Source organism: Diceros bicornis, chromosome 25 (genome assembly GCF_020826845.1).
Source record: "Diceros bicornis minor isolate mBicDic1 chromosome 25, mDicBic1.mat.cur, whole genome shotgun sequence".
NCBI lineage: Eukaryota > Metazoa > Chordata > Mammalia > Perissodactyla > Rhinocerotidae > Diceros > Diceros bicornis.
In genome coordinates this window covers 43,005,044-43,020,660 of record NC_080764.1, presented here as the reverse complement: position 1 = coordinate 43,020,660, position 15,617 = coordinate 43,005,044, and the positions used below count along the sequence as shown (strand labels likewise).

Sequence of the window (15,617 nt, the reverse complement as noted above, 5' to 3'; positions counted from 1 at the left end):
ACTACACAAGTACTACATAAGACGTTTGAACAAAGTGCTGTGGGAGCTCAAAGAAGTCAGAAGTTCTTAGGGGCAAGTGTATAGTATGGAAGTCTGCTGCTGCCATGTGATTGACACTTTAAAATACAGAACTGTAACCAAACAATGGATACCAAAATATTATGTAAATCTGATAATATATCTCTATTCTCCAGCCCTTTGAGAAATTATTCATAAAAGGCAAAGAACAATTACATCTACCCTACTCAGTTAAACAAGAAGAAAAACGATCACTGAATGACATATGTTATTCTTCCATCTTCACTGGAAACATACAGGAATTCAGTTACGAATCACACAAGAATTTGTCTAGGTGGGGGTCATCTTGATTAATCCTGTTGGCTCTCAAGGAGTTCTTTTCAGACTGGAGACTACCTTCCTCCAGTTTGAAGAAGTTTTCTTCTGCTTTTTCTGTTATTTCTTCCTTTCTCTTCTCTGTTCTCTCTTGCTAGAATTTGTATTAGGCAAATATTAGACAACCACGTTTCTTAATTTCAATTTTGTATTTTCCATTTATTTGTATTTTTGTGTTCTACATCCTGAAGTATTTTATCAACTTTACTTCCCAGGTCACCAAATTGGTCTTTAGTCCATTTTATTCCTCAGCCCATCTACTGACTTTTTATTTTTGTCACTGATTTTTTAATTTAAAAAAAGTGACTTCCTTATTTCCTGATTACACATTAGTAATCTGCTCTCACTTTGGCTGTAGTATTCTTTTGGATCTTTCTAAGAATACAAGCTAGCTTTTCTAAGTGCTCTGCTGTTCGGTGCTCTCCTGTCCAGGGAATCCTGTTTCTTCTAAAGTCATTTTAAGTTCCTTCATCTTGATCCTTCTCTTTTGTCCTATTGGTTTTCTTCAAGTGTCTGGTGATCCTCAGTTGTCCAGTCACACTGACGAATGAATACTCTGTAGTATAGACCCACTGGGTCTATCTCTAGCATGAGAGTATCCTTTTATATCTCAATGGGTGAGGACCATCAGATTATTAAGATTGAAGGCATTTCTCCTTGTTCATCCTCCACTTTTAATGGGTATTATGAATATTCAGGCTTGAATATGAACCAGTACCTTTAACTGTATGCACCTGATACAGAGACTTGTAGTCAGTCATGTACATTTCAGTAATGTGCTTCCCATATTCCACAATACATGAACTAAGCAGGCGACACTATTCTGATTGTTGTCTTTTATTAAAGGGAGATAGATGTTGCACCATGTCTGCGCAGCACAGGGGTCAGCACACTTTCTTAATCTAAAGGCCAGACAGTAAACAAGTTTTACTTTCCATTTTACAGGCCATAGGATCTCTATTGCAACTACGTAGCTCTGCTGTTGCACCATGGAGGCAATCAGAGATAACATGTCAACAACTGAGCCTGAGAGACTGTATTTATAAAAACAGGAGTACGGCAGTTTGGTGACCCCTGGTGTAGTGTTTCAGTGTTAATGTCATATGTGTAAGCAGTACATTTGTAAGCATGATAGAGGAATTTTTTCTGGTGACCTCAAGACTTGCCATCACACACTCTCCTTTGTTTAGCTACACTTACACACACTGGACCCTAAAAATAGCTTCTTCCTTTACTCAGAATATGTCTCACTACTAACTTTATCCCTTTTTCTGAGGCAGCATGTTCCCCTCACTTTTTGATCCTAGATTCTTCTAAATTCTTCTCTATAGGTTTTCTTTTTTTCTTCTTTCCTTGAACCAACTTCTACTGAACACTTTTTAGTGTACCTTTATGACTCAGAGTACAAAAGGTACAGTTAAGACAAAACCTTATTCAGATTCTCCAGTAATTGAAGACACTCATAATACATTTCTTCCTATAACTTACACAAAGGGTAATGTGTTAGGATTGTGCATTTTTATATCAAAAATATTAACTAATAAGGAACACATGAATTTACATGGATTGTTTTCGTTGAGTTGACACATAATATGAATAACATAGCAGAGTAAAGTCTCAGACAGCAAAATGGGGAGGAAAATGTGGTGATCATATTTAATTTTTAAAGACATGAATGTATTCCTAGCAGCTGGCACGTGATAAATGTTTGTTAGCCAAAGAGTGGCAATATATACTTCTCAAATGACTTTTTTAAAATCAGTATTTAGTTTTGAAGAAAAATTCTAAGGGGAGATTTGGTTCAGTTATAAGTATATTATATTTTAGCAACAGGTAGCTCTCAAAAGCTGTATGTAAACAAAATCATAATGAAACCATACACGACAAGGAATTCAGTATGTAAAGCAAAGGTCACAAAATGTCAGGCAACTGGCTATGATCTCGGTCCTTTTTTTTTTAAATCGGGAACTTTTTTCAGTCCCAATATTTTAAAGTGAAAAATCATACATAACAATGTGGATTGAGGGCTTGTCTTGAACCTCTGGAAGATGTGGCAACACTGAGCAATGGCTGATGTGAGCTGAGCAACAGCCACCCACTGTACAAGGGGCAAGCACTCTCCAGTTTGTATTCACCTTTCACACAATGTTTGTATCTGTGCTTTCACTGCTTCACTCATTTTTGCTACCTATCTAGGTCCTGTAAGTATTTGAATTCTGACTACTGATTTAAAGTTACCTGTACAGATCTTTTTTTGAAACAAACATTCAATAATATTCACAACTGCTTTGAATACAGCAATTTTATAAGCTCCAATTTTGGATTTCTTCTCTACTAGCCACCATCGTTTCTGTGACTAAGCTCTCTACCTATGCTTTTGAGCTAGTCCTTTCAATTACCTAATGATAGTAAAAGGCTTTACTTTTATATCAAGAATTTGTCCCGTCAGTCCTTCCATTTGTCCACAATGCTCAAATCAACCTGGTTGTTAAAAAGCCATTTCTCAGTCCTGCTTTCCTTAAAGCTACTCTCTTATGTCTCTTTTGCCTCCACTGGAAAATTTCTTAAAAGCTTTCATGCATTCATTTCTTCTATTTCTTTCTCCTGCCTTCACACCTACATAGGTTACATTGGTTCTATGCCTCGGTTAATGTAAAGCACAGATCTGATCATGTCAATTTAATATCAGAAATCTTCAGCCATTCTTATTATTTAGAGTTAAGTTCAAATCTTGTCCTGGTGTCGAGGGTCACAATGATTTTGCTTATACTTGCCTTTCTCACAGTTATTTCTTGCTTTTCTCTGACCCACTGTCTCAGCCAAATTGAGTTTTTTGCTATTCTCCGTATACACTGGTGCCATCATACTTTCATGCCTTTGCCTACATTCTTCCTTCCAGAGTGTACTTCTCTCGTATAACCAAATCCAAACTTCCCAGTGAAGCCCAGCTCATATATTACCTTTTTCATGAAGACTTCCTTGATTTCATCTAACTAGAGGTATTCTCTTGACTCTTGAACTACTAAAGTTCATATGTCACTTAAGACTATCTAGTTGAAATTTGTTAAATTTGTTTATATAAATTTGTTAAATTTATATTCCTACTTTCCTTATAAGAGTATTTTTTTTAAGGTTATAAATTGCAACTTATTCATTTTATACTTTTTCTAATACCTTTACAGTTTCTTGCCTTGAATGACTAGAGCCCATGGACTTTAAAGTACAAATCCTCCTTCAAGGACTGCATCCTTAGAGATTAAAGACTTTCTTAAAACAATGAATGTTAGAAATAGAAGCCTCCACTTTTACTGTTGATCATAAAAACTAATTACCCAGAAGCTATATATAGTCTGGAGCCATGTTTTATCTAGTCCTCACAAAGTTTGGTGAAAACACTGTGCTGATTTTTAGGCTTACTGAAATATAAGCAGTTTAGTAACAACTGTTTACTTGATCACTTCAAAAATGGTTCTTTTATAGGTATTTTTCCAAAGAAAACATACAGATGGCCATCAGGTCCATGATAAGGTGCTGAACATCACTAATCATCAGAGAAATACAAATCAAAACCACAATGAGATACTGTCTTACACTTGTTAGAATGGCCATTATCAAAAAGATAAGAAATAAGGGCGAGGATGTGGAAAAAAGGGAACCCTTGTGCACTATTGGTGGGAATGTAATTTGGTGCAGCCACTATGGAAAACAGTATGAAGGTTACTCAAAAAATTAAAAATAAAATTACCACATGATCTAGCAATTCCATGTCTGGGTATTTATCCAAAAAAAACCAAAAACATTAATTTGAAAAGAGAGATGCACCCCACGTTTACTGCAGCATTATTTAGAAGAGCCAAGACATGGAAGTAACCTAAGTATCCATGGATGGATGAACAGATAAAGAAAATAAGGATTATTCAGCCATAAAAAAGAAGGAAATCTTGCCATCTGCGACAACACAGATAGACCTTGAGGGCGCTATGCTAAGTGAAATAAGTCAGATAGACAAAGACAAATACCATATGATCCCACTTATACGTGGAATCTGAAAAAAAAGCTCATAGATACAGAGAACAGATGGGTGGTTGCCAGAGGCAGGGATGAGGGGGTAGGCGAAATGAGTGAACGGGGTCAAAAAGTACAAACCTCCAGTTATAAAATAAATAAGTCATGGAGATATAATGTACAGCATGGTGACCTGAAGTCAATAACACTGTATTGTATATTTGAAAGTTGCTGAGAGTAGATCTTAAAAGTTTTCATCACAAGAAAAAAAAATTTTGTAACCATGTATGGTGATGGATGTTCACTAGACTTATTGTGATCATTTTGCAGTATATACAAATATCGAATCATTATGTTGTACACCTGAAACTAATATAGTCATGTCAATCATATCTCAATTATATACATATTATATACATGTATATATATAATATCATATCTCAATTATATATATATGTGTGTGTATATATGTATATATATGTGTGTATATATATGTATATCTCCAGGAAAAAAATTCATTCTTTTATCTGCCAGGTCCTTGGAGGCACTTGAGTTTGTGATTTCAACTTTGGCAATTCACTTGCTGTAAAATGTTAGGTGATTTGGAAATATTTCTTCAATAACTCTATATGGGTGTGTGTATATATGTAATGTACACACAGACATATATATATGTGCATATACGTGTGTGTTTGTTGTCTGTATAGCTTTGGATGCCTTATTAATATTTTCTTGGCTTTATCCCAATTTATAATTAAAACTAACGCTGTGCCTTTCTTAACCTTCATTATCTGGAAATGTGGATTTCCTCCCAATATAATTTTCACTTAACTGAACCTTGCATTTTTTTTAACATTTAAGCCAGAGGTCAGCAAACTACAGCACACAATCTAAAAATGACTTTTATATTTTTAAATAGTTGTAACAAAGAAGAAAAAGGAGGAAGAGGAGGGAGAAGAGAAGAATATGTGACAGAGACCATATGTGGTTCACAAAGCCTGAAGTATTCACTATCCGGCCCTTTACAGTGAAGATAGTTGTGTCCCATGTGAATGTTCATCAAAGGGTGACCTCAGCAGAGAGAGATTTTAATAATCAAATGGACAGAATGACCTATTTTGCAGACACAAGCCAGCCTCTTTCCTCAGCCACTCCTGTTATCGCCCAATGGGCTCACGAACAAAGTGGCCATGCTGGCAGGGACTGAGATCATACATGGGCTCAGCAACATGGATCTCCACTCACCAAGACTCACCTGGCTATAGCCACTGCTGAGTGTCAATCTGCCAGCAGCAGAGACTAATACTGAGTCCCCAATATGGCACCATTCCCCAGGGTAATCAGACAGCTAGCTGGTGGCAAGTTAATTACACTGGACTGCTTCCACCATAGAAGGGGCAGTGTTTTGTTCTTACTGGAATAGACAGTTACTCTGGATACAGATTTATTTGCCTTCCCTGCACAAAACAGTTCTGTCAAAACTACCATCCATGGACTTATAGAATGCCATATCCACCATTCTAATATTTCATACAGCATTGCTGCTGACCAAGGAACTCACTTCACAGCAAAAAAAAAAAAGGTATGGCAATGGGACCACGGTCATGGATTTCACTGGTCTTACCATGTTCTCTATCATCCTGAAGCAGTTGGCTTGACAGAACAGTGGAATGGCCTTTTGAAGACTCAGAGCACTGGCCTGGTGGTGATACCTTGCAGGGCTGGGGCAAGGTTCTCCAGAAGGCTTACATGCTCTGAATCAACGTCCAATGTATGGTGCTGTTTCTCCCATAGCCAGGATTCACAGATTCAGGAGTCAAAGGAAGGAAATGGGAGTGCCACCATTTACTATCATCCTTGTTGACCCACTAAGCAAATTTTTTTTTTCTTTTTGCTTGAGGAATATTGTCCCTGAGCTAACATCTGTGCCAATCTTGCTCTATTTTGTATGTGGGCTGCCACCTCAGTACGGTTGTCAAGCAGTGAGGTCTGCGCCCAGGATCCAAACCCGCGAACCCAGGCCCAGGAGCGCGCCCAACTTAATCACTATGCCACCAAACCTGCCCCCAAAATTTTGCTTCCTGTCTCCACAACCTTATGCTCTGCTGGCCTAAAGGTCTTAAGTTTCCAAAGGGAGGAACACTTCCATCAGAGGAAACAACAACGATTCCATCGAACTGGTTAAGTTAAGACCGCCACCTAGCCACTTTGGGTTCCTCATGCCTCTGAATCACAGGCAAAGAAGGGATCTACTGTGCAGGCTGGGGAAACTGGTGTTTCCTGATGACCAAGGGGAAACTGGACTACTATTCCACAATGGAGGTAAGGAAGAATATGTCTGAAATACAGAAGATCCCTAAGGGCTTCTCTGAGTACCACCATGCTCTGTGATTAAAATCAATGGAAAACTACAATAACCCAATCCACAGGACTACTAATGGACCAGACCCTTCAGGGATGAAAGTGTGGGTTACCCCAACAGGTAAAGAACCATCATCAGCTGAGGTACTTACCAAGGACACTGAGAAATACGGAATAGGTAATAGAAGAAGACAGTTATAAATACCAGCTATCACTACATGACCAGTTACAGAAATAAGAACAATAACCGTTGAGTATTTTTCTTCCTAATTTTGTTGTAAATATATTTCTGTGTATGTATAAAATATCTTTTTCTTCCCTTAGCCTCCACTTATCATGTAACATAGGAAGCACTGACTTTACATCAGTAAAGTTTACTGATTTTACATCAGTGTTTAATTACTATTAACTTTAGTATTTAAGTTATAGAATATCAAGAGGAGTGAAGATCATCCAAGGACTTCACATCCTCTTCTGGGGAAAGGGTTAGTGCATTGTATGTAGGATAGTTGCATCATGTTAGGTGGAAATATGACCTTGTAATTGTCTTTATTTGGATATTAAGTATTGTATTAGTTTGCTAAGGCTGCCATAACAAAGTACCACAGACTGGGTGGCTTAAACAACAGAGATCTATTTTCTCACAATTCTGGAGGCTATACATCCGAGATCAAGGTGTCAGCAGGGTTGGTTTCTTCTGAGGCCTCTCTCCATGGCTTGTAGATGGCCACCTTCTCCCTCTGCCTTCGCTTGGTCTTCCTTCTGTATATGTCTGTGTCCAAATTTCCTCTTCTTATAAGGACATCAGTCATAATGAATCAACCCACTCTAATGACCTCATTTTAACTTAACTATCTGTTTAAAGATGCTGTCTCCAAATATAGTCATATTCTGAGGTACTGGGGGTTAGCACTGCAACATATGAATTTTGTGGGAACACAATTCAGCCCATAACAAGTATGGTTTAAGGAGATATATATGGGTGCCAATCTGACAAAGGGTAGACTGTGATTGTTAATTTTATGTGCCAACTTGGCTAAGCTGTGGTACTGAACCGTTTGGTCAAACATCTGTCTAGATGTTGCTGTGAAGGTATTTTTTAGATGTGATTCACATTAAAATCAAGAGACTCTGACTAAAGTAGACTGCCATCCATAATGTGGGTAAGTCTCATCCAATTAGTTGAAGGCCTTAAAAGAAAAACACTGAGGTCCTCTGAAGAAGAAATTCTGCCTCCCAACTGCCCTCAGACTCAAGATTCCAACGTCAACTTTGCCCTGGGTTTCCAGCCTGTCAACCTGCCCTGCAAATTTCAGACTTGCTAGCCCCCACAACTGGATGAGCCAATTCCTTAAAATAAATCCATGTCTTTCTCCCTCTCCCTCTCTCTCTCTCCCTCCCTCATCCTCTCTCTGTACACACATACATCCTATTGGTTCTGTTTCTCTGGAGAACCCTAATATAATATGTATGTGTGTATTCATATCTTATCCATATAAATATATAGGTAAGATTTATCTCATCATTTATTTATCTCATCATTTATTCTTACCACCTTCTGTGCTCTCCTCTGTATCACAGAAGCCAAAAGCATAAGAACTCCATTTTGCAAATATCTTTCTCCCTGGAATTCTGTACGTGATTTACATTTGGCCAATGCAATGCATTTGCATAATATTTGGAAGGCAAAAAGGAGACAGAACCCAGCCCATTCTTCTTCTGATGATAATCAACACACACCTGGGTTTTCACAGACATGAGGTTTTAGAATGATCACCAAATGCTCCCCCACCAGTTAGTACACAGGCAGCTACAACCAGCAGCAGCAGGGACTAACCTGAAAGCCGGGAAGGGCCTTCCAACTGCCATACCTCCAGCTTTTCCAATACATTTATAACCATCTAATTCCCTTTATTAATTTCCCCTTTGCTTAAAGTACCTAAAATAACTTGTTTTCCTCAATGAACCTGGCCTGATAACTTTTAAAATATTAAATAATTAAAATATATTATGTATTAGATAGCAATCAGTGAAGAACCGAGAAGAAAAAAATGGGAAGAGAAGAATTACATGATATGTCACAGGAGTATGGGAGAATTTTAGAAAGGACTGACTGAGTCAAGATCTCATTACATGAGGGGATGAGCCACCCAAATATCTAGAAGATCCTTCCAGGCAGACGAGGAAACAGCAAGCACAAAGATCCTGAGATAGCAGCAGCACGTGGCATGTTTGAAGAACAGCAAGGAGACTAAGGTGGCAAGTGGAATAAGGAAGAGAGTGGTGAGCACTGAGAACACAAAGACAACTACATTCCAAATCATAGCGAGCCTTGTAGGACAGAAGGACTTTGACTTTTACTCTGAATGAGATGGAAAGCTACTACTGAAAGGAAAGCAAAGAAATAACAGACTCTGACTTATGCAGGATCACTCTGGCTGCTGCCTGAGAAGAGATTACAAATTGGAAGACTATTGCTATAATCCAGGCAAGAGACAACGGTGGTCTGCGCCAGAACAGCAGCAGGAGATGTGGTAAACAGTGGCAAATTCTTCAAATATTTTGAATAGAGAGTCAAAAAGATTTGTCGATGAACCAGATATAGAGTGTGAATTTTAAAAAAGAGAGAGACAGACAGGAACTTAGAAAGTCTCTGCCCTGAGCAACTGGAAGAATGAAATTGCCACTAACAGATAGGGGTACATTGTGGGGAGACTTGGCGAGGGAAGGGATGCATATCAGGAGCTCCTTTTGGACATATTCACTTTGAGGAGAAGGCAGGCTAGAAAGGTACACTGGGAGTCAGCATACAGATGGAATTTAAAACTGTGAGACTGAATGAGATCTCCTTGGGAATCTGCAGACACAAGAGAGGACTGAGTTCAGAGCCTGGGGTACTTGAATACTAGGATCGATATTTATAGAATGAATAAATGAATTCCAACTTCTTGTTTTCAATTTTCAGAATTATTCTATATAATTACTTTATATAAGACAGAATTACTCCATATAAAAAGCAAAGAAGACACACAACGTAAAAATCAAATCCTAACATGACTAATTAAAAGAGGGAGCAGGGGCCGGCCCTGTGGCTTGGTGGTTAAGTGCGCGCGCTGCGATGCTGGTTGCCCGGGTTCGGATCCCGGGTGCGCATCGAGGCACCACTTCTCCATCCATCCTGAGGCTGAGTCCCACATACAGCAACTAGAAGGATGTGCAGCTATGACATACAACTATCTACTGGGGCTTTGGGGGGAAAAATAAAATAAATAAAATCTTTAAAAAAAAAAAAAAAAAAAGAGGGAGCAGTAAGAGAAAAGAAAAGATAAAATTAAAGATAAATGCCCTGAATTCCTCACCAATGATAACACGGAGTTAAGAGACACTGCTAATATGTCAAGAAACAAGTTTTTAGTCTTTTCTTTGAGGCTGAAGACTAGAACCAAAAATGTCAAAGCAAAAGATGTTTTATATCTGGGAAGATAAAAGTATTTAAGTTAAAACAGTAATTAAAAACAAACTTAATGGGGTCGGCCCCGTGGCTTAGCAGTTAAATGCACACACTCGGCTACTGGCGGCCCGGGGTTTGGATCCCGGGCGCGCACCGACCCACTGCTTCTCCGGCCATGCTGAGGCCGCATCCCACATACAGCAACTAGAAGGATGTGCAGCTATGACATACAACTATCTACTGGGGCTTTGGGGGAAAACAAAAAAGGAGGAGGATTAGCAATAAACGTTAGCTCAGAGCCAGTTTTCCTCAGCAAAAAGAGGGGGATTAGCACGGATGTTAGCTCAGGGCTGATCTTCCTCACAAAAAAAAAAAACTTAATGGCACTAGACTCTAGGGAGGAGGCTTGAGGAGAAGAAAGGTAGTTTTTTCTGCCATTTTAATTTTTTTTAAACAGTGTATGTTGCTTCTATAACCAAAAAAAAAGGAATATCTAATAATTTTTTTTATAAAACTGTTTTATAAAACAGTACAGCATATCACAAGCCTGAAGACTCCACTCTCCAAATTGCCAAGCTAAAGCAAGGCCTGCATCCTAATTGAAACGTAATTACTAGCTGAACCCAAAGTTTAAAGAAGACCATGTTCCCTCTTTTGTTCCTTTTGTTATCAGTACTCTAGACATTATTTGAGGAACTGGTGCCTTACTGTCTACACTTTAACAAAGTTCCTAGAGAAAGTAATTTTCATAAAAATCTTCTCTATTTTAGATTTAAATTGTTATTTCAGTCACAGAGAAAAGAAAGGAGCATCTGCTGAGCAAGACTAAGGGCTTTAACACACGTGATTCAATCCTAATAACCTTATCGTGCTGTATTGAATGACGGCTACCTCTAAAGGCAGCAACAAGCTCTATGTGATTAGTTTGTGGCTTTCTATCTCTCACAGGACGCCCCAGAAATTTGTTTTGTTTTATTAAATGCATATGTAAAAAAAACAAAAATTCTCAAAAGTAAGAATGTTTATCAATGAACACACCATAGTTTTCAAGAATGCTAGCATTTTATCACTAGAAACTAAGATTAAATTCAATAATCTTAATCTCACTCACTGCCAATTTGACAAAAAAAACTAGATTGCAGATAAGAACAACTTGGTTTAGCTAGTCTGAACTAATTTACAGGATTTACACCAGGTCAAATCCTAAAGGAAAGCCTAATATAATAAGAAAATTATACAAATACGACGGTTCCCAAAAAGCAAGCTAGTACCAACATCCTATTTATAAGCACTTTGAAAGAAAAAAAAAAATCTAAGTGAATTGCTTGATTAAAGCAGTCTGTCTATTCAAATGGCTTTCGCCAAAATTATTGCAAAATAGTACATATGCTTCCTAAAGTATCATATTTTGGCACCTATGAATAGTAAGATTCCCTCCATTCTAAAAATAATAACAACAACAACGACAACTATGATAATGATGAAGATGGAAGACCAGAAGGCAGGCAAAAAGCAGGACACTAATGGGCGAGGTGGAAGTGAGACAGGCACGAGCAGGGCGAATTATCCCACTGTGGCTGTACAACTTTAGGGAGATGGGTGAGAAGGATATGCAAAACCAGGGAGACAGACAGAGAAGACACAGACTGAACTAATCACACCAACTCTTAGAAGAGGGAAAGGCACAGTCAACTACCTAAAAATATAAAGGTGAAAAGAGGGCAACATCTAGATGACTCCACTTACTTGGATTTCTCTGGAGCATGTAGTTATGTAGGTATTCCCAAGCACTACCCCCTCCCAAAAAACCCTCGTAAAAAATCATCTATTTCACAAATATTAAATAAATACACACTACTGTGCCTATATGTGTGTCTATTTCAAAGTCATTATAATCTAGTTTACATTTATTTAATGACTACCTGACAACACATTAAAGCCCCATAAATTACTTAAATTCTGAACTAGAAGGGTGTCCAAATACTTTTTACATCTTCTAATTTGGCAAATTTATTAAATACTTTATCAAGATAGATGCATTGTTTCAGACACATATCTCAAATCATCTATCCAATGGTTACTAATAAAAAGCACAAAGAAAAATGTACTAAAGATTTTCTTGATCTGTTGCATTATAAAATACACACTATTTACAGAGAGTCCAGCCAAAACAATACTGTCAGCACTTTGCCCAGAGGAAAACCAACAGTGTTAGCCTAAGTTCAGTGAAAAACAGGAAATCACAACTACCAAATTTCTAGCAAAGCACAAAACAATTTCCATTTCCCATTATCTCTGGACCAACCACTAATACTACATAATTATAAAACGTATGGTTTATAAACCTTAATACCTATTGTTGCTTCACCAGAACTGTGTGTCCTATGTAGGGCCCAAAACACATTCATCAAGTACTTACTTATTTCTTGCCATGTAGAAGACACTCTTCTAGATTCTGGACACACAGAGAACAATAAATATTACTCCTGTCCTAGCCGAGAGACAGCAAAATAAACTGACTAGTATACTACAATGTAATGAGCCGCACCACAAAGGTGTGTACATAACGCTACTGCAGAACTGAAAGAGTAAGATGACAACATAAAAGCAGGCAATAGTGGGGCCGGCCCCGTGGCATAGCGGTTAAGTGCGCGCGCTCCACTGCTGGCGGCCCGGATTCGGATCCTGGGCGCATACCTACGCACCGCTTGTCAGGCCATGCTGTGGCAGCGTCCCATATAAAGTGGAGGAAGATGGGCACGGATGTTAGCCCAGGGCCAAGCTTCCTCAGCAAAAAGAGGAGGATTGGCATGGATGTTAGCTCAGGGCTGATCTTCCTCACACACACACACACAAAAAGCAGGCAATAGAAAAAAATTAAAGCTTAAAGGCTAATAAAATAATCATTTTCATGCTCTCTACATTATGTTTCTGGAGGTAATTATAATTTTAAAATTTCAGGCGAGTTCTTAAAAATATTTATGCTCATTACTTAACACAAATGAAATTTTAATTATAAAGATAAATTGTCTTTTATCAAATATCTATTACAAATTTTTAACATAAATATTATCTATTAATGTATTCATTCATTTATATTCTTCCATCACCTGGTACTTAAAGTAATTGCTTTAAGACTCTCTCTATAATTGTATATACAATACAAACAGATTATATTGGCTGAGACAGACGACAATGGTAAATTTTACATATTTGGCTTCAAGAACCTAAAAAATCAAAATGACATACAAAGAGCTTATTAGCTTAATAAAAACCACAGAAACAAGAAACACAGTTTCCTCTCTCACTTACCTCCCACACACCATCCTATAAAACATCTCAAAGATAACAACTCTAAATAAAAGGCTACAAGATCCAAAATATGGGTAATTTAATTTTTTGGAAAGCTTTGTTATGTACTTCTTGGCATAAACAGATACTCCAAACGTTTTTAAATGAATGAATGGACTTGAAAGATATATACTAATATCATACTAGTTCTAAAAAGGAACAGACAACATCAAATGGACGTCATTTCTCCTCCAGTGCAGTTGTTTCCTCCTCTGTGCACTCAAAGTGCTTCTAGTACAGAACTGATCACACTGTATTACTAAATATTTGTTTATCCATCTGCCTCCTTCATTTAGATCCAAAGCTCCAAGATAACAGTAAGTTTGTACAAATTAATGAGTGCCTGATAAATCAATGCCAGTCATTATGCTACCCTCTGGAGAACCAAAGGGCACAAAATACACATGGTCCATGACCTCATGTAAAGTTCATGGACCTTACATGAGGTCTTGCAAAGCTTCTCACAAGAAGTGATGTTTTAAGTTGAGACCTAAAGAATGAGTGGCAGTTAGCTAAAAAAAGAATGGCAAGAAACACATTCCACCAGAGAATATGCACAAGCCCTAAGGCGGGAGGCCACTTACCTATCCTTCTATATTTCCAGCAGCACTACACACTGCATAGTAGATATATTACACTAGTGATAATGAGATGATGGGAGAAAAGAAATTAAATCAATATAAGAACAGCCCTATTTCACTCAAATTTGTGTATTTTGAATTTGACAACTCACATTTAAACATGCTATTAATTAACCTTTCTAAGAAAGGAAAATAAACCATTGGTGAGGATCCATTCAGTACCTGCTTCTCCTAGTCACGATAACGTAATGTGGAAGAGAGGCAATTAGAGCAGGCACAATTTTAACATTACTCTGCTTTAGAACAAGAAAGCTCTCAAAAGAATAAGGTATTCGCTAGAAAGAGAAAAGTATTTCTTTCCATCACCTTATCTGTCATTTTCTTTCTAAAAGTATTTCTTGCACTTTAAGAATCCAACAACAGGGTCCAAATCTTTCTCACACCCACTAAATCAACACTAACATAGTGTGAATGGTAATAGCCTTAAGCGTTCATAACATACACCTTGGGTTTTCACAGCAGCCAAAACTCAATTCCTAATTATGCAAACATGTTGTGACTGTAAAGGAGTGTAAATAACAAGACTAATGTTTCTGCCTATCAAAATAAGTATATTAACCAGTGGTGTGTGGCAAATGTGGAAAAGCGGGAACCATTGTACACTGTCAGTGGAAATGTAAAAGAGTACAAACGCTGTGGAAAACAGTATGGTGGTTCCTCAAAAAGTTAAAAATAGAATCACTATATGATCCAGCATTTCCACTTCTGGGTATATACCCAAAACAATTGAAAGCAGAGTCTTGAAATAGGTATTTGTACACTCATGTTCATAGTAGCACTATTCACAATAGCTAAAATGTGGAAGCATCAATTGATAGATGAATGGATAAGCAAAATGTGGTATAAACATACAATGGAATATTATTTAGCCTTCATAAAGAAGGAACTTCTGACAAATGCTACAACATGAATCAACCTTAAGGACATTATGCTAATAATCCAGTCACAAAAAACCAAATGCTGTATGATTCCACTTACATAAGGTACCTAGAGTAGTCAAAATCATAGAAACAAAGTCCAATGGTGACTGCCAGGAGCTAGGGGAAGGGGGAATAGGCATTATTGTTTAATGGTATAGAGTTTCAGTTTTGCAAGATAAAAAGAGTTCTAGAGATGAACAGTGGTGATGGCTGCACAACAATATGAATGTATTTAACACCACTGAACTGTAGACTTAAAAATGGTTAAGATGGTAAATTTTGTATTATGTGTATTTTACCACAATATTTTTTAAATTTGGGAGGGAAAAAGTAGTATAAATTTTTCCTATTTAGAAACAGTATAATTTGAGATCAGATTCAAGACATATCAACCTTCCTCAAAGATGACAAATTAGTCTGGTTTTGTTTAGAAATAAATCAATTATGGTGGCAGTGTGATCCCTTTCCATGATGCACTAGTTATTCACACTGAAT

The 15,617-nt window shown here is 37.5% G+C and overlaps 1 protein-coding gene across 5 annotated transcripts in view; it reads right to left on the bottom strand.

The window, feature by feature from the left end:
* Positions 1 to 15,617, bottom strand: part of OSBPL8 (oxysterol binding protein like 8) — a 207,204-nt gene that overhangs the window by 153,748 nt on the left and 37,839 nt on the right. The gene's annotated exons all lie outside the window — the stretch shown is intronic.